Genomic DNA, 18,381 nt, shown 5'->3' with positions numbered 1-18,381 from the left:
ATCATGACCTGAGCTGAAATCAAGAGTCAGATGCTTAACCCACTGAGCCACCCAAGAGCCCCTGAACTGTGAATTTTTAACCTGTTTGATTATCATCAATCCACTGAAGTTTTCATCTTTGTTGATACACACATTGTCCATCTTTGTCTCAGATCTTATCAAGTTTGCCCCTCCATCCATTGGATATAACCCCGTTTTTTGGGAATCATTCCCAAAATAATCTTATCAAAGTTGTCTTTGATAGGTTCTTAGCTATCAGGTATGAACTGATGATCAGGATCATCTTTAACATGTCCTTTGCCAAACCTGGAACTAACCATTGCTTCAAATCACAAAAAGGTATTTTGTGATTGACAAAAAAAAAAAAAAAAAAAAAAAAAGAAAAAAGAGAAAGAAAAGAAGGAAAGCAAGCTAGGGTCTTTTCTGTTTGCTTATTGGTTTTAACCAGTGGTTGCTTGTTGTTTCTCGGCCTTTCTCTGTTTTTAGTTGACAAGCTTATGAATATCATTTTTTTTAAGTTTACTTATTTTGAGAGAGAGAGAGAGACTGGGGGAGGGGCAGAGAGAGAGGGAGGGAGAGAATCCCAAGCAGGTTCTGTACTGTTAGTGCAGAGCCCAATGAGGGGCTTGAACTGGTGAGATCATGACCTGAGCTGAAGAGTCAGATGCTTAACTGACTGAGCCACCCAGGTGCCCCAAATATCATTTTCTAAGAGAAAGTAAATCGTGAGTTTATAATAAGATTTCATTATGGAATTCTAATTAACTGCATTGATTTCTTAATTTTGTGTTTCCTTTTTATGTATTTAACATTTATAAATAGTTGCTTTAACCATTTATATATATAAGTGTTTGTCTGCTTGTTTTATCTGCAGCTCTTTTTGCTAAAAAAGTAAAGATTCCCTTTTAAAAGATTACTCTTTTAAGGTAATTCCACTCAGGAAGGGCAGGTAGGTCTCTGTTTCTCATTAATTGAAATTATTTTTCTTTGTTAGGTAAGTCAGAAACTAAGTAAATATATGGTAAGTTTGGTTTTACTTCTGAATTTTGAAGATTGCAGTTTTTTTATTTTAATATCTTTTTACCTTATAATTATATAATGTTTAATGGGTTCAAAATACATCTACAAAGCAAGTAATTCAAGGGAAGTCTAACTTCTATCATGGGTTCCCCAACCATGTTCCTCTCTCCTTCATAGACAAAGATTTTACTAATTGTATGATTTATCCTCTCATTCTCTTTTGAAACTAAACAAATATATATTCATATGACTTGTTAGATACATGTTAGCATGACTTTTTTTTCCACTTAACATTAAATCCTGGAGATATAACTGCCTATAGCATTCTCTCTCTCTTTTTTTTAACAGTTGCATTATATTCCATTATGTGGATTTACTCTCATTTATTCAGCTAGTTCCCTATTAATTACCATGTGTTTGCTTCTGATCTTTAGTTGTTACAAATTGTGCTTTAATAAATAGCCTTGTGCATAATTTTGCCCATATTTTTGCCATTATATTTTTCTTAAATGTTTATTTATTTATTGAGAGAGACAGAAAGAGAGAGAGAGGCAGAGCAGGGGGAGGGATAGAGAAAGAAGAGAGAGAATCCCAAGCAGGCTCCACACTCAGCACAGAGCCTGACATGGGGCTCCATCTCACAAACCGTGAGATTATGACGTGAACTTAAATCAAGAGCCAGACACTCAACTGGCTGAGCCACCCAGGCACCCCTGCCGTTGTATTTTTGGGATAGATTCTTAGAAGTGAGATTTCTGGGTCAAAGAATAAATGCATATTCAACTTGGCTGTATAGTGGCAAATTCTTTTCCACTATTCTGCATTTTCACCTATAATGTATGGAAATGCTCTTTTCTTCACAGCTTCACCAACAGAGTATATTCTTGACCTTTTGGAATTTTACTACACTGATAAACAAAATGATGGTATCCCCATATAGTTTGATTTGGATTTATCTTATTATGACATTAGTTTTTCATGTTTAATGGGTTTTCTGTTTACTTTTCAGTGAGCTATACGATCATATCGTCAAGCTATTTTTATGGAAAGTTGTTGGCTTTTTGTTTTCTCTCTTTAAAAAAAAACCTTTTTCATGTATTAAGAGTTATGGCTGGTTGCAACGGTTGTGTCCATTTCTAAATGGACACGTTTCTCTCCTTCTCTAAAGTTAGCATCCATTTCCCCACTTGGTTTGTATGAAGGTTAGGCTTGGGACCTGTTTTGGTCAATAGAATGCAGCAGAAGTGACCTTGTACCAGTTCCAAGTTGAGACCTCGAAAGATTTTGCATGCTTCTCTCAGTTTCTTTGAATCCTACTTAGTTAGCTACCACGTGGACCAGTCTTGAAGATCTTGTTGGAGAATGAAAGTCCATATGCAGCAGAGATGAGCCATCATTGCTTAGCCTGTCTTAGACTCGGCAACATGAATGAACCCAGCAAAAAGCAAAAGAACCAAAACCCCCAAAATAACAATCTCAGAACCATGAGCTAATTTTTTCTTGTCTTAAATTGCTAAATTTTGGGGTGTTTTGTCACGTGGCAAAAACTCACATATGGATGACAGCTTTTTTTCCCTAAAGTATTGCAAACACTGCCCAGTTTGCACATTGTCTTTATAGTGGTGGCTAAACAATCTGTTGTTTTTTTTTTTAATTTGCATATCTACTTTATTTTAATTTTGCTTTTTAGTCTTGCTTTACTTATCCTTTCTGTTCTTTCCCCATGTGCAACATAGTTTTAAATAGTAGCCATTGCATTGTACATATGATTTTTAATTTGGCTATATATCACACACAATTTCCTATGTTTCTACATGGCACTTATAATTACAAATTTTAATTACAAATCCTTTATGTCCTTAAGCTTACCATAATTCATAAATCCTTTCTTCTTAGACATATATTTTATATTTGTTGCTATTATAGATAACACTATAATGAACAGTATTTTGCTATTTTGAATTGTTTCCTTATGATAAATTATCATGAATGAAATTACTGAATCAAAGCATATAAAAATCTTTATAGTTTTTGCTATGTTTTGACATATAGTTTTTTAAATAATGTAATTTGTAATGTCATCAGCAGTAAGTACTACACTCTCCATAGTTACAGATTTTTATTTTTTTACAGATTAAGTGTGCCGTTCTCTCAAAGTAATTCTTAGAAATGCTTTAAAAATCAAAAATCAATTAAAAGTAAATCAAAAGGCAATAATAGAAGGTGTTAAACTGCAGTCTCCTGTCTGTCCCTTCCCCCCACGGTTCTCTGCTCTCCAAGTGGATGCCATCAAGTGTCTTCTCTGGTGGTTAGCCCGGTTCCAAAATAACTTATTTTGAATATCTTTCTAAATTTTAGATATTGTGTACTGTGTATTCCTTCTATAGAAACTGAAGATTTAGCGCTTTTAAATCCCTCTCATACTCTGAGGTCCCTCTCACAGATACATGTCTACTCTTCCCATCAAACAAACCCAGTTTTCAACATGTAAATTGAAATCTGTATTCAGAGTTTTAAACTATCATAGTTATGCATATACTGTTTAATTCAGAACCAAGTTAAGACTTTCTGCTAAATTTCCTTTCTTGTACAACTTTTTGGCTGGTGTTTTGTGGAGTTAATTGCCCTTTATTATTTTGTTATTTAGTTTTCTTACAGTCTTGGCCTAAATTATTCCCATAATCTTCACTTCTCAGTCCTAGTTTCCACGAAGTCAAATTTGTCAAATAAGCTATTTATTGTCATAGGAATTTTGGAAAATTCCTGCCAGAACTTCAAGTCTTACCTCATCTGCTTCAGTTTGCCTGGTTTTTCTCTGAGGTTGGACATATATCCATCATCCTCACCCTTCTTGTTGTTTTCCAGAAAATTCTCTTCACCTCTCTCCTGTGCTGGATCCATTACTTCATGGACTTCATTTACAAAGGACATTTGTTGCACGCCTAGCATCTGAAGCATTTTCTGTGATAAAGGAAATCCTCATTCTTATGGACAATGCAAGAAAGTAATGATTGACTTACTGTACAGTAGCTGAAAAGGCTAGATTCTCATTTTCACTGACATTCTTTTATCCAGGACACAAATGTGTGAGCTAGGATGGCTCAGTCAGATGTGTTCATGGCAGGGGCGCCTGGGTGGATCAGTCGGTTAAACGTCCGACTTCAGCTCAGGTCATGATCTCACGGTTCGTGGGTTTAAACCATACATTGGGCTCCATGCTGGTGGTGCAGAGCCTGCTTGAGATTCTTGCTCTCTCCTCTCTCTCTGCCCCTTCCCTTGCTCACTCTTCCTCTCTCTCTCAAAATAAATAAACTAAAAAAAAAAAAATATGTTCATGACAGTAACTTGGCTCATGATGTGTCAAAGAGGGGCCAGGGAGTGCTCTTTCTGAAGGCAGCAGAGGTAACAGTGTTTGTAAGGTGGGATTCTTGGTGTGGGTAGGGACAGCTCAAGGTCCCCAGCCAATACCTGCAGGGACCCCTGGTACCTAATTGCCCTCTCCCATCCCTGTGATGTTCCTGCTGCTTTCTTAGTACCACTACGGAAGCCATGCTTTACCATGTGGAACCCTACCAGAAACTCCAGTCTGTAAATAAGTGTTTCTCCCTAATAGTTTTTCTCACGTTTGTTTCCCACCAAGTGTCTGGAGCCATGTATATCTATATTGCAATTCCCGAGGTGTCCGCAGGTAAGATCTCTGATGGCTTTGTGTGCAAAATAAAAAGGACTCATTAATCCATTTTCAAATTTTTAATTAATTAACTTTTTTGCATCCAAAATCTTTTAAATAACAAAGGGGTAGTTTTTGTAACCACGGTGAGCCCATTGAACACTGGTGAGCTCAAACTTCTGGCCCTTGGAGTGCACGTAGGGTGTAGTGTGGCTGCACAGGGTTCCTCCGGCCTTGTAAGAATGCCTGTACACGTCTCGCCTTTCAGAGGAGCAGAGAGCAGGACAGTGCCATAGCGGTTGGGGGAGTCCAGGGCCAGCCGGTTGAAGGTGAGGATCTTGCCCCCACCTTGAGGATGAAGTTTCCGCACATAGCTGCTTATGGTGCAGCATGCACTCTTTTCAGTTTGGGTACCTCCTGTACACTGAGGTCACTCGTTACAGTTCCTGCACCCACAGCTTTTTTTGTCTTCCTGGTCAGGATGCTTCATCCTCCAGATCATCCAGGAAAGGGACAGAAGCAGCTGGTTTGGTGCGACTCATGAACCACCTCTTCAGCACAACTTGGTTGAAGGTGGAGTTGGTTTGTTTGGGAAGAAAACTGTACAGCCTGACCAACAGCCGTGAGTCGGTGTCCTGGCTCTCGGGCTCTTAACCTTAACCTTTTGGCCCTTGTTGTGGAGGATGCCAACTCTGATGATGGCACCTCTCCCACACCCCAACCTCAGCACAGCTCAGGAGGTGTAAAATGTTACATTTCTCTGGTGACAGTGCTGTGGAATGACTTGTGTTGTAGCCCCTCCAATGATACTCTACATTAACCATACCTTCTGGATAAACTCTTCATCAGTTAATCATCCAGCCTCCTCATCTTCTTTGGAACTAGGAACTGTGGCTGCTCTAGAACTTGGAGATATATCACACCTTCCTTGTTTATTTACTCCCTTGTTTTGCTGGAGACCATTCCCCAGCAACTTTCAGTAATTATATGGAAGGAGAAAAGTTTTTGAGAACACCTATATTAGAATTTTTTTTATATTCTCATAGTTGGTAGTTTAGACTTAAATTTTTATTTATTTATTTTTTTAAAAATGTTTATTTATTTTGAGAGAGAAAGCGAGAGAACACAAGCAGGGAGGGGCACAGAGAGAGAGAGAGAGAGAGAGAGAGAGAGAGAATCCCAAGCAGGCTCTGTGCAGTCAGCGCAGAACCCAACTCGGGGCTCTATCTCACCAACTGTGACATCATGACCTAAGCCGAGATCAAGAGTCGGTCGTTTGACTGAGCCACTAAGGTGCCCCTAGACTTAAATTTTTAGGTAGCAAATCAAGACTCAGGATTTTAAAAGCATTTTTACATTTGTTTTATTACTTTCAGCATTGCTACTGAGAAGGCTGATGGTACTTTTATGCCCAGACCTATGCCTGTGAATTTTGTCTCCCTTTTACCCGCAAAGTTTCAGGATCTTCCCTCACTATTCAGATGATGAAATTTTGCAGTGATGGGCTTTGGTGTGAGTTATTTTGTTTTTCAATTCGTTTCTGTTGGGTACTTTAAGCTCTTTTCAATGTGGAGATCCATGTATACCAGTTAAATTAGGGGAATTTTCCTTGTTTTAATTTATTTCTTTGATAATTTTCCCTCTCATTTTCTCTGCTTTCTTTATCTGGAACTCTTATTATATAAATGTCGGATTTACTGAATCAATCTTTTTTTTTCTCATATTTTCTCTCCTATTTTTCTTTGCTCTTTTTTTGTTTTATTTTCTGAGAAATATCCTCAACTTTATTTTTCAATATTTATTTTATTTTTAATTTACTATACTTTAATTTGCTAAGACTTTTTTTCTTCTTGTTATCTGAAATAACCCCCTTTTATGGTAGCATTCTGATTTGGGGCCATAGGTAAATGCTTCTCTCATTTCTTTAAGGACAATAAAATATTTTAAAACTTTTATTCCTTAAATTCACTTGTCTCTGTTGTTGTTTTTCTGTATGTTTTAATTTTCATGTTTTTTACCAGAGACTTTCTACAACTGGCTTGTGGTCCTTGGCCTCTCATTTATATTCAGAATGAAGCAATAAGGGAGCCTGGGTGGCTCAGTGGGTTGAGTGTCTGACTTCGGCTCAGGTCATGATCTCCCAGTTCCTGAGTTCAAGCTCTGTTTCAGGCTCTGTGCTGACAGCTCGGACCCGGGAGCCTGCTTCAGATTCTGTGTCTCCCTCTTTCTCTGTCCCTCTCTCGTTTGCACTCCCTCTCTCTCTCTCAAAAATAAATCAAAAAAAAAAAAAAAAAAGAATGAGGCACTAAGAGCTTTATTGGAGCCCCGTTTTCTCAGGTGGGGCTGGTTTACTGATGAATTTTACCCAGGGGAGAATTCAGGCTTTTTGTTTTGTTTGAGGGGCTCTCCCATTGTTGGTCTGGATAGGATTTAAAAAAAAAATTTTTTTTTTAACATTTATTTATTGTTGAGAGACAGAGAGATAAAGAGACAGAGCATGAACAGGGGAGGGGCAGAGAGAGAAGGAGACACAGAATCCAAAGCAGGCTCCAGGCTCTGAGCTGTCAGCACAGAGCCCAACGTGGGGCTCGAACCCACAGACTGAGAGATCATGACCTGAGGTCAAACTGGACGCTCAACTGACTGAGCCACCCAGGCACGCCAGGATTTTTTTTTTTTTTTTTTAATCTAGTTTTTCCTTCTTTTTCCTGCTTGGGGGATTTAGATATGGATGTTAGTATTACAGGCACCAGGATAGTCAAGGGACTGGTGGACTCAGTGTTTAGTAAATAAGTTACCACTCAAATTCTATTTTTAGTACATTACTTACCTCTTCCCTCACCTATGCTTTATATCCTTAGATAAGATCCTCCATTGTTCAGCTTTTCCAGAGACTAAACCCTTTATCTTTAGCAGAGGTAGGAGAGAGATAATTACTTGGCTGCTTGGGATACAAGAAAATATAGCAGCTCTTTTTAAAGACTTAGCCACTTATCTTGCATTCTGCTCTGCCTTGCATCTTCACTGAAGTAACTGATCCCTTCAATTCTTCAGGCTCCTGTGGTGTGAAACAGCTACATTCTTGCTGTTAATCCCTCTTCTCTCACACACACATAAACATCTCCATTCAGGTCTCCTAAATTAGTAATAACTGCCTAGTTGGCTTCTAGTTTCCAAAATTATTTAACGTCTCTTTTCTACAGTGCTCCAGTTTTTCTTCCTTCCTTTCTCTTTCTCTCTCTTTTCTTCCTTCATTCCCTGCTCCCTCCTTTCTTTGTTTTTTCTTCCTTCCTTCCTTCCTTCCTTCCTTCCTTCCTTCCTTCCTTCCTTCCTTTTTCTTTCTTTCTTTCTTTCTTTCTTTCTTTCTTTCTTTCTTTCTTTCATTTTACACTTTGTGAGCCCACCCTTTTTTAATTACTATAATTTTTTTTGAGTTTGGATGGATCAGAAATAAATGTATATGTTAGATTCACAAAGTTTAACCAGAAAATTCTAAGTATGTTTCTTTCTTTTGTTTTCCTTTTCCTTTATTGGAGAGAGAGAGAACGAGTGGAGGAGAGGGGCAGAGGGAGAGAGAGAGTCTCAAGCAGGCTCCACACTGAACATGGAGTCTGGCATAGGACTTGATCTCACAACCCTGGGATCATGACCTGAGCCGAAATCAAGTCAGACACTCAACCGACTGAGCCACCCAAGAGCCCCTAAGTAGGTTTCTTTGTAAGTAAAAATCAAGGTACTGAAAGATCCTTCTGTGGGCAGATTGGATACCAAATCCTATAGTGGGAATGGAAATTTGGAATTGTATAAATTCTCTCCCTGGGTGTTTTCATGTATCTACTCTTCATAAATTGGCATTTGTTAGGATTGGTTTATTCTAGAATTATATCTTTCTGCTTTTGCTTTTACTGTACTCAGTACTAGAAATGTATTGTTATTATTTTATCTTATAGGCCTTACTTCTTTTTCTATGGATAAGATCATTATTAACAAAGGATTATAACTCTCATCACTCACATTCCAAATTCTAGTTCTGTATTTTCTAACTTAGGGGAGTACATTAATTGAATCTGTGCTCCTGAGGTTACTCTCCCACAATATCTACTCAGAAATACCTCTTTTTCTTCACCCTCTGAAGTTTTATTTCCTTTCTAATATAATTTTGTTTTAAGATAATAAGCATATGTTAGATAATATTTGTGTAACTCTTATGCATTATTAGTTATACAAATAAGGCATTCTATCCCCCTATTTTCCTTTTTAATCAACAACAAATTTTAAGTGTTTAGTCAATATTAAACATGTAGGTAGAGGGGAAACAAGAGTCCAGAAAGGTTAGGGATTGAAAATTTATCAGGCATAGAGATGCAAAGAAAGAAGAATAGAAAAACAAAACAAAACAAAACACGGTAGCCATTATAGGTCAAGTTATCTTCTGAGGTTAAAAAAAAAAAAAAAAGATATTTATTTTCATTTAACTACATTATATAGCATATATACTCTGAATTTTTTTCTTCTTTCAAAATGAAATGTTGGAAAAATATTGCTAAATAATCTATGTTGTTACAAGGTCACCAATGAAATCCGAAACTTCATACCTAACAGAGTATTTCCTTAAGAGGTTGATCTCCATGGGACCAGAAGACAGAGTATATTGCATATTTTGTTTCCAATTTTAATGGAACACAAGCAAAGCATTTGCCTACATGTATAAATACCAATGGACTACTTGAAATGGAGAATTCCTTTCTATAGAAGTGCGTACAATTTCATGCTGACATCCCTCTGCCTATGAAACTCTGTAGGGAAAAGAGTTGGCAAAATTACCTTTAGAAGTCTCATTAATCTATTTATCACTTACATGTTATCAATGACTTGCTTTATTGTGAAAAACACTGATCAAAATGCCTATCCTATAATAGCTTTAAATGAAAACAAAACAAGTTATACAAGATAGAAGAAAAATGAATACATTATTTTTCCGCCTTAGACATACAAGGTATACTTTTGAGTAAATAAAAGATTACTAAATGCCTTCTGGCTCTGTTGCTAGCCCAGTGTTACCATGGCCACTATTATCTAGTTAAAGAATGTTTGCTTGTTCTTGAGTGAGATGACTTAAAGCAAATCATTTTTGTTTCCAGATTAGAAGCTTGTTCTATGGAATCACCTTCCACCCCTCTTTGTGTTTGGACTAGCAAATCTATTTTCTTTCATATATTTTATTTGTCTGATTCAAGAATCAAAACCCTAGATTCTTGAAGACTACAGTAGATTCGTAAATCAATGGGTATATTGGAAATGGATGTTTTAACTTTCATTATCATGCTTCTTTCTTTGGAGAGGATCGATGTTTTAACTTTCTTTTTAAATGCTTCTTTCTTTCTAATGCTTTAGGCTTCTTATTCTAATCCTAGAAGCACCTTGCTCTAGTTACTGAATCATTTGCTTTGCATTGATTCAATGTAAGATACTTTTTTACATTCTGCACATGTAAAATTTTCCAGAATAGGTACTTAAAAATGTCCACATTTTTAAGATTTAATATTCTATTTTAAGAGAAAAAAGTGCAGTTTTGTCCTCCATTTTTATTTTGCAAATATTTCCTATCTTTACTCTATCTTCACAAATTACATGAATACTTTTTTTTCCCCCCTTTCCAGGCTATCTGCTGCTATATGAAGAGGGATTCTCTTTTAGCTTGCTACTGTATTTCAATCAGCCAACAGCCTATCTTTCAATAATTAATTCATCATAGAACACACTGACCCTACCCTTCTGGAAAGGACACACATTTCCCACATTTTACAGTATTGATTTAATATTTTAATTGTTGGAATTGAGAATTGAAAAATGATTGTTGCTTTTTCAACCAGAGCGGTATATGTGCAGAAGATAATAATAACAGTAATGCCTTATTTTACTAATTTAAAAATTAACCCCACCCTTCCACCACAAACACATACATTGGGATATCCATCTCTGATATTGGAACACATCTACTAGTAATTTAATTGGAAACTCTCCCTGTCTTCCTCCTTTCTTTCTTTCATCCCTCCTCTCCTTCCTCTTTCCCTTCCTTTATTTAATTTAAAATTTTTTTAATTTAATTTTTGAGAGACAGAAAGAGCGAACAGGAGAAGGGCAGAGAGAGGTAGAGAGAGAATCCCGAGCAGGCTTCACATTGTCAGCACGGAGCCTGACTTGGGGCTTAAACCCACGTACCATGAGATCATGACCTGAGCAGAAACCGAGAGTTGGACGCTTAAGTGACTGAGCCACCCAGGTGCCCCATCCCTTCTTTTGTTTATTTTTCTTTCTTCATGGATGATAACTTAATGATAATATGTCTTAGAATCAATGCAGACTTTAATCTGAAAACATAGCATAGCTACAATTAGTTGAACTCTTACCACATGTTAATGTGCATGAGGTCTTAGTTTTTTTCTATTTTACTGATGAGGAAACTTAGGCCCCCAAAACAAGCAGATCACTCAAACTTATATATCTGGTAAATGGTAGCACTTGAACTGATATTATCTTAGTCCAAAGAGTGGACTTCACATAAACTTTACATAAACTAAAGTTTCATTTGTTCACTATATGTGAAGTATACCTGAACAGAGCTCTGAAGTTGTAAAATAGAATCATATATGTTAAAGATGGAAGAAATTTAGAAGACATCTATTCTACATCCCTTATTTTGTAGATTAGAAAATAACTCCAGGTAGGTTAAGTGATTTCCTCCAGGTATTACATTTTGGAAATTTGCAGACACAGGGCTAGGACAAAAATCATACATACTTGTAGTAACAAATTTGAGTACCATAGATATACATAAAGAAAAAGTGAAATTGTGCTCCATCTTAACCTGGAAAGATTTCACCTTTCAGAGATACAACATTTACCCTACAATTTTCAGATCATACTGAAAAATAGGAACCATGATGAAAGTATCTGTAAATGTAATTCTTTAAAATTATTTTGGAAGTCCAAAGGAAAATATTGCCACACATACAACTCTTCTAATGTGTGCCCTAATACTTTTATTAAAAGAGGAAGACTTTTATAATAATTATAAAGACTTAACAAAGACTTTCATAATAATTCCTACTATGTACGAAGAATTCCTTATGTATTAACTTATTTAGTCCTCATCAGAAAGTTTTGAAGTGAGAACTAGTACCTCTGTTGCCATTTTATGAAGGAAGTAACAAGAGTTTGGAAAGGTCGAGCAACTTACGAAAGGTAAGAATGGGACAATTGACGACTCGGACTCTTTGGCAGTGAAGATTTGAGTCGCTCAAACCCTGGCTAATTGAGGTTCTGGCTGATGGTAGAGGTAATGACCAATGGGTAATGGAAGAAGGAAGCCAAAGATATCAATTAAAAGCATTAATTAATTAAAATGACCAGTTACAGAAATGAGGACTATAGAAGCTTCACAAGATTTTTTGGACAGGTGTACGTGAGTGTGTGTGTTCGTTTGTATGCTAACCACTTTCTTCGACTCTTGCTTTCTCTTTATGTTAATTAGACACCTACTATTGGTGGTTACATTTACAATTTTGACTTCAGGTAACAGTGGGACTGTTACTGAATTTGAGGAACAATTAATATAGCTAGTAATGGATGCAATGACTTGTCAGACTATTTCTCATTTGGGGGAAAAGAATAAAACCTTCTCTTTTAAGAAGGATAATGGTACATTGTTACATAAAGTTGTTTTGCTATATGAGGTTGTTTTGTTGTTGTATGGAAGCTAAAAGCCAGGGGCAAGGAAGTCCAGAGTCAAAGGAGTGGGCTGTACTCCTTTGTCTATCTGTTGCCTATCAGCTCTAATTGACCTTTTTGCCTGCTCTGTGAAAATGGATCTGGGCCTTTTGCCAACTGACACAATGTTAAGTTTTGTTGCTAAAGAGCGATGGCGAGAAAATGTAGGTAGAAAGGGTTTTGTTTTCTGGTTTTGGAGTGTTTGATCCCATGGCATGGATAGCTTCTTTACTGCTCAGCTTCTGAAACTCCTCTGGTGGGCATTTGCCCCTCCAGCAGCCAACTTCCGTGTGGTGGGTAGAGTCTTCAGCATCGGGCTCCTGCAGGTCATGGCAGCCAGCAGCACCTAGTAGACAAAGGCTACCACTTGGGTGGTTTGGTAGTGAGAGGCACCTCTCTGTGAATAGCTTTCACCCAAGTTTTAGAGCTCGTTTCCAGCAATTTCTGCCAGCTAAGCATCACAGCAAATTCTGTGCCATTCAGTGGGTCACAGCTACACCCTCTACTATGAGGTCTGTATCTCAGCCCTGGGGGATGGGGGATAGTGTTCTCTCTCAGCAATAAGGGTAGTTATTGCTCCTTATACCTGTTGTTCCTATAATTTTTAGAGGTCTCTTTACTTTTTACTAGCCAATATCTTCTTATTCCAATCCCTCATTGTAGTTAATAGTTCATTATATTAAATTTCCCCTTTTTAAATTACTGTGTGATTACTCTCTCTTGATTAAATTCAAGGCTGTCTGACCTCAATTTCCATGCTTTTAAACCACTACCCTGTACTACTTTTTTACCATTAACAGAGATCATTTAAAGCTGATAATAATGTGGCCTTGAATTTTTTAACAGCTAAATAATTAATAATTAGGGTAGTAGAATCATAACATTTAAAGGTGGGGAAGAACATTAAAAATAATTCAGTCCAGTATCTTTTTTATTCAGATATGGAAATGGAGGCCAAAATAACTAAAATTATGCTGAGATCCATATTTTGCCTTTTTTGGTATCACTATTACCTATCATAGAGCCAATTTTATTAAGTATGATTTCAATTAAAATGAGTGAATATACTAGAAAAAATTTATTGAGCACCTTGCCAGTAGCTACAGGTGGAGTGGTGATTTAGATAGAGTTGTTTCCTTCCATAGGTTTTCAGTCAAGTAGCAAATTTGAGATAAGAATAACAACTTTGTTTAAATCTAATCCCTCTTTGCTTCGGATAGGATATTATCGCCAAGCTGGTTGTGGGTTGAAATCAAAAGACAGTTTTCTTTGTGCAGTCTTTGTACTCATTCTAAGGCTGTATAAGGATAATCATCATGCGGACATATTTAGGCTTAACTTTAATGTAGCTATTAGAACCTGTTATCTTCTGGAACAAGTTTTGTGTAGTTACTCTAAAAGCTTAATTCCCAAAGCACACGTTTATGATTTTATTTTTGTACTTATGGGGACAACATATTTACACAAAAATTCCAAAATCTCTTTGGATTTTAATTTAGCAGGAACCTTCTTACTTCACTTTCTGGAATGATGGATGACAAGAAATACGACCACAATCTAGTAGTTTGTGACATATCTTGAATATGTAGCTCATGGAATTTTAATAATAAGCCATGGCTGATTTTGTTTATGAGTTCTGATAACTTTAGAAATTGAATAAATAAATGTCTGTCTTTAGCACATCTTCATCATTGGGGGGCACTGTGTATCAGAGCATTTCACAAAAGTTAGAATAAGTCCTACGTTAAAAAAATAGAATTTCTAATAATATATTTTATGTAGATAAAGTTTTTTGTGTGATAAAAAATTTTTCTTATGTAACATTCATTAGCACACAGCCAAACTGAAGGAGATCAGAAATTTAGAGGCTCTTTTCATCCCATTTCATAATTTTAAAATATATTGAAAAAGTGAAAAGTGAAAGTTGCTGGACTCTGAGAACAAACAAACAAACAAACAATACTTTTATTAAATAGTGGTTGTAATGTTCCCTTGTTTCATATCATGAAGCCGTAATTTTAACCATTCACTTCGTGTCTAGTATCATCACCTTTATATTTGTGTTAATACTTAAATTGGTGACTAAATTTAATATCCAGGATATCATGAATATTTTTGAGAGTATCACCTTTTCTGCTCTCTTTTCCTTCTCTGTCTTACATTTCTGTGTCCATTTCTTGATATTTCTCTGTTCTTAAACTTGCTTCCCTTAGCACACACTTACTTCTTGCCTGACCAGAGTTTCTGCTGACCTCTGAAAAGTCATGGCAGACATATATTCTGCACGGATATAAGAGAATAAGGATTTAGTCCCTTGCTTCTACTGATCCTTCCAGAGATCATTCTTCATGGTACTTTAAAATGTTTATCCTAAAAATAATAATTTAAAAACTAATGTGACTGAAGTCTTAAAAAATAAAAACCTTTTATGATCTATAAGCAAGGGAAACCACATGTTCCGTCTTCATGTATTTTCTTCCAATTTTTCAATGCGTTTTGGAGAAATAATTCAGAAAAATTCTGAAGGAAGTGGGCTGCACTGCAATGAACTGTGAGAACATTTGAACATGTTGCACATACTCTGGGGAGGGCAGCAGACGGAGGCCCTGCCTGTTACATTCTTTACCAGTGAGAACATGCACCTCTCTTATGATTGACCTGGAGGGATCACAAAGAAAGAGAGACAAACCTGCCTCACAAGATTCATTCAGTGAGGAGTGGAAAAAAGGGCTGAAACTTGTCTTCGTCACTGGCATGATAATTGCTAAATATGGAATCCATAAAGAAATGATGAAAATCTGGGATGATGATATAAATAATTTCTGGAAATATCCATCATTCACCTGTAAAAGTAAATCAATACTATATTTGGATCTTAATGCATTAAGAATGATGCAATCTTCAATTAAATTCTTTTCTACATTGGGGTGATAGCCACCAATGTGACTTTCAAGTTGCTAGCGTGTTTGGCTTACTGTCAACGGTCATTCAAAATACTTGTTAAGCGTAGCTTTCTAAAAATGTTCATAATAGCAAATCTAATGCTAAGTTGAGAGAGATTTTTCTAGGATGGAGAGTTTTGTTTTTTCCCTAGTCATAATGGCAGGGTGAATTCTATGACCAGGTTTACTGCTTTCAGCATAACGATGTTGGCCAACATGAATTGACATAGTACAAATCAGTGGTGGTCAGTGTGGATTTTGAAGTCATCTATTTTGCATATTTTAACATCTTGTAATAAAAAGGTCTATGACTAATATTTATATTTGAAAAGCCTCTTTATGTGAGACACATTAGTAATTATTTCTGGCCTTAGAGTCCACAAAGAGATAAGCTATTTTGAAAGAAAAATTAAACAGAATGTTCATGTATCTGTTTAGATGATAAAATAGCTTAATGGTTTTCATGAAACATATTTAAGATATATTGCTTTGAGACAATGCTTATATTTATATAATGGTGACGTTACATCCCTAATAAATATTTAAGCAACTTGGTTCCTGGTGAGCACCCTTTACTGAAGTTACCTGGATATCTAAATTTAGCAATTGGAGTATTTTCTGGGGTTGTAAGCAGACCTTGACTGTAATTTCAGTTTAGATCTTTTTGCATAATTATTTTGAAGTTGACATAATGGAGGAAACAAAAAGCACATGTGTGTGGGAGACAGAGACAGGGGAAAAAACAAGACAATATTTTAAAATAGCGTTTGATAGCTTACCAGGAAAAAAAATTACCCATAAATGTTAACAAACAACAATAATAACAACTTATGCAGGGTTTTAAAAATTATGATACATCTATTCTTTATCATTCTTACAGTGCGCAATAACTTTAACAGGATATATGTATTTGGTTTTTATTATAAGATTCACTTTGGGACCAATCATTTCACTGAAGAGGTGAGTCTGTTTTTAATGTACTTGCTCAGAGCAATACAGTTTTTAAAATTTGTTATTTATTTGGGACTAATTGCCACCCCTAATTTAAAGAGAAGAAAACAAAAGAAATAAGTTTTTCCTAGCTAGACTGTTACGTGAACTATAAACTTAGGGCTCGAATGAATTTGATACTTGCATAGTTCAGTATTATTCCTGTTACAGAGGAGGATACTTACGTCCTGAGAGGTGGCCTGACTTTCACAAATGCTCCTTGGAGGCATGGTTGGGAGTGAGAGGTGAGGCCTTTGTAGCCTTGCTCATTTGCCTGGTGAATCCAACTTGGTGAAGATGAATTTGTTCTCCTTGTTTTGTTTATTTTAAGCCCTTTGTATTTGTACATCTGATGCAAGCAAGTATTTTATCACAACAACTTCATTTATTATCTATTTCTAATAATATGCATGGCCAACCAACACTTTAAAACATTTTCGTTTTCTGTGTTAAATTCTTTTTAAAATCATAATTTAAAAATGGAGTATTTCCAAAACACTGTCTTTTAAGTATCAAAACAAAGAAATAGGGAAGAGAAGGCAGATTATCCTGTGATTACAACAAATAAGAAACAAGGAATGTTGATCAGAGCCTCTTCTAAATACACCTGAAATTTTTTAAATGACTTTGGTAAGCTATTAGCACTTCTATTTCTTTATTGCAAAAGGTAATAATAGCTGTCCTCTGACTGTTAACCTTTAACCAATATGTTGTGCACTCATTGATTCTTCTTCCATTGAAATATTAAAATCCTTGATGTGTCTTTGTTTATGATTGGGCTGAATACTTTTTACTATCCTTCCAGCAGGGCTGTAGAAAGAAGACTGAAAAAATAGATGAAAATTAATTCTCACATTGGAATTTCAGTTATGACTATGAACTTTTCTTAAGAATCATTTGATCAGGGGCACCTGGGTGGCTCAGTCGGTTGAGCTGTCTGACTTCGGCTCAGGTCATGATCTCGTGGTTCGTGAGTTCGAGCCCCGCGTTGAGGTCTGTGCTGACAGTTCAGAGCCTGGAGCCTGCTTTGGATTCTGTGTCTCCTTCTCTTTCTGCCCCTCCCCTGCTCGTGCTCTGTGTCTCTCTGTCTCTCAACAATAAATAAATGTTAAAACAAAACAAAAAAAATTCTAAAAAAAAAAAAAAAGAAGAATCTTTTGATCAAATGCAGCTAGTGGATGGCAGAGGTTATCCTAGAATGAAACTCTGTGATCTCTAAGTCACTGGCTTTCAAAGGATGGTCCCCTAACCTGAAACACTGTCACCTAGAAACTTGTTAGGAAAGAAATACTTGGGTCTTATCCCAGGCATACTCAGTCAGAAAGTTGAGGCCCAACTATTTATGTTTTAACAGGCTCTACATCTAATTTTGACATATGCTAATATGTAAGAACCACTACTCTAAACTAGAACAAACGAAAAATAAGACAGACTCCTAGAAGTCAAACCATCTCAGACTTGGCAGCAAAATTTATGTTATATGGTGTATATACTTTTTGATGTTTGCACAGGAAGACAAGAGATTTGTGTTAAGTCTACATTGATTGCTTATGCTGACTTTACCACTGAAAATGTTGAAAGAAGTCAGGGAAATCCTAAAGTTTTGATAAGGTATTGAAAATAGCAGAAGGAGGTCATTAAGGAAAATATGGTTGCTGCTGAGATGTAGATGTTAGAATCTAATAATTTGTTCTGTGCACAAATGAAAGCTAAGAAAGGGTGCAGGGCATTCTGAAAGATTTAGCACATGTCACCAGATTATGATCATCTGAAAGTGTCACTCACATTCAGCATTTGTTTTTATAAATAAAAGTTTGATTTGGTATTAAATTAATGATAATCTTGAGGTTTAATTTAGTTCTTTGAGGTTGAGAAAATCAAAGAAGCCAGAAGAATTTGCTTCATTACAAAGATATTAATGTTTTATATACTTTATACTGGTAGCAATTTTTTTTATAGTGGAAATAATTATGTTTCAGTGAAGGGGAA

General features: G+C 36.1%; 1 pseudogene; it reads right to left on the bottom strand.

The window, feature by feature from the left end:
• Positions 1-4,803: 4,803 nt before the first annotated feature.
• LOC101082257 lies at positions 4,804-16,622 on the bottom strand (annotated as a pseudogene).
• Positions 16,623-18,381: the final 1,759 nt, after the last annotated feature.

This window comes from Felis catus, chromosome C2, assembly GCF_018350175.1.
Source record: "Felis catus isolate Fca126 chromosome C2, F.catus_Fca126_mat1.0, whole genome shotgun sequence".
In the NCBI taxonomy this organism is placed as follows: domain Eukaryota; kingdom Metazoa; phylum Chordata; class Mammalia; order Carnivora; family Felidae; genus Felis; species Felis catus.
Note: the sequence above shows the minus strand (reverse complement) of the source record. Positions and strands in the feature narration are given on the sequence as shown.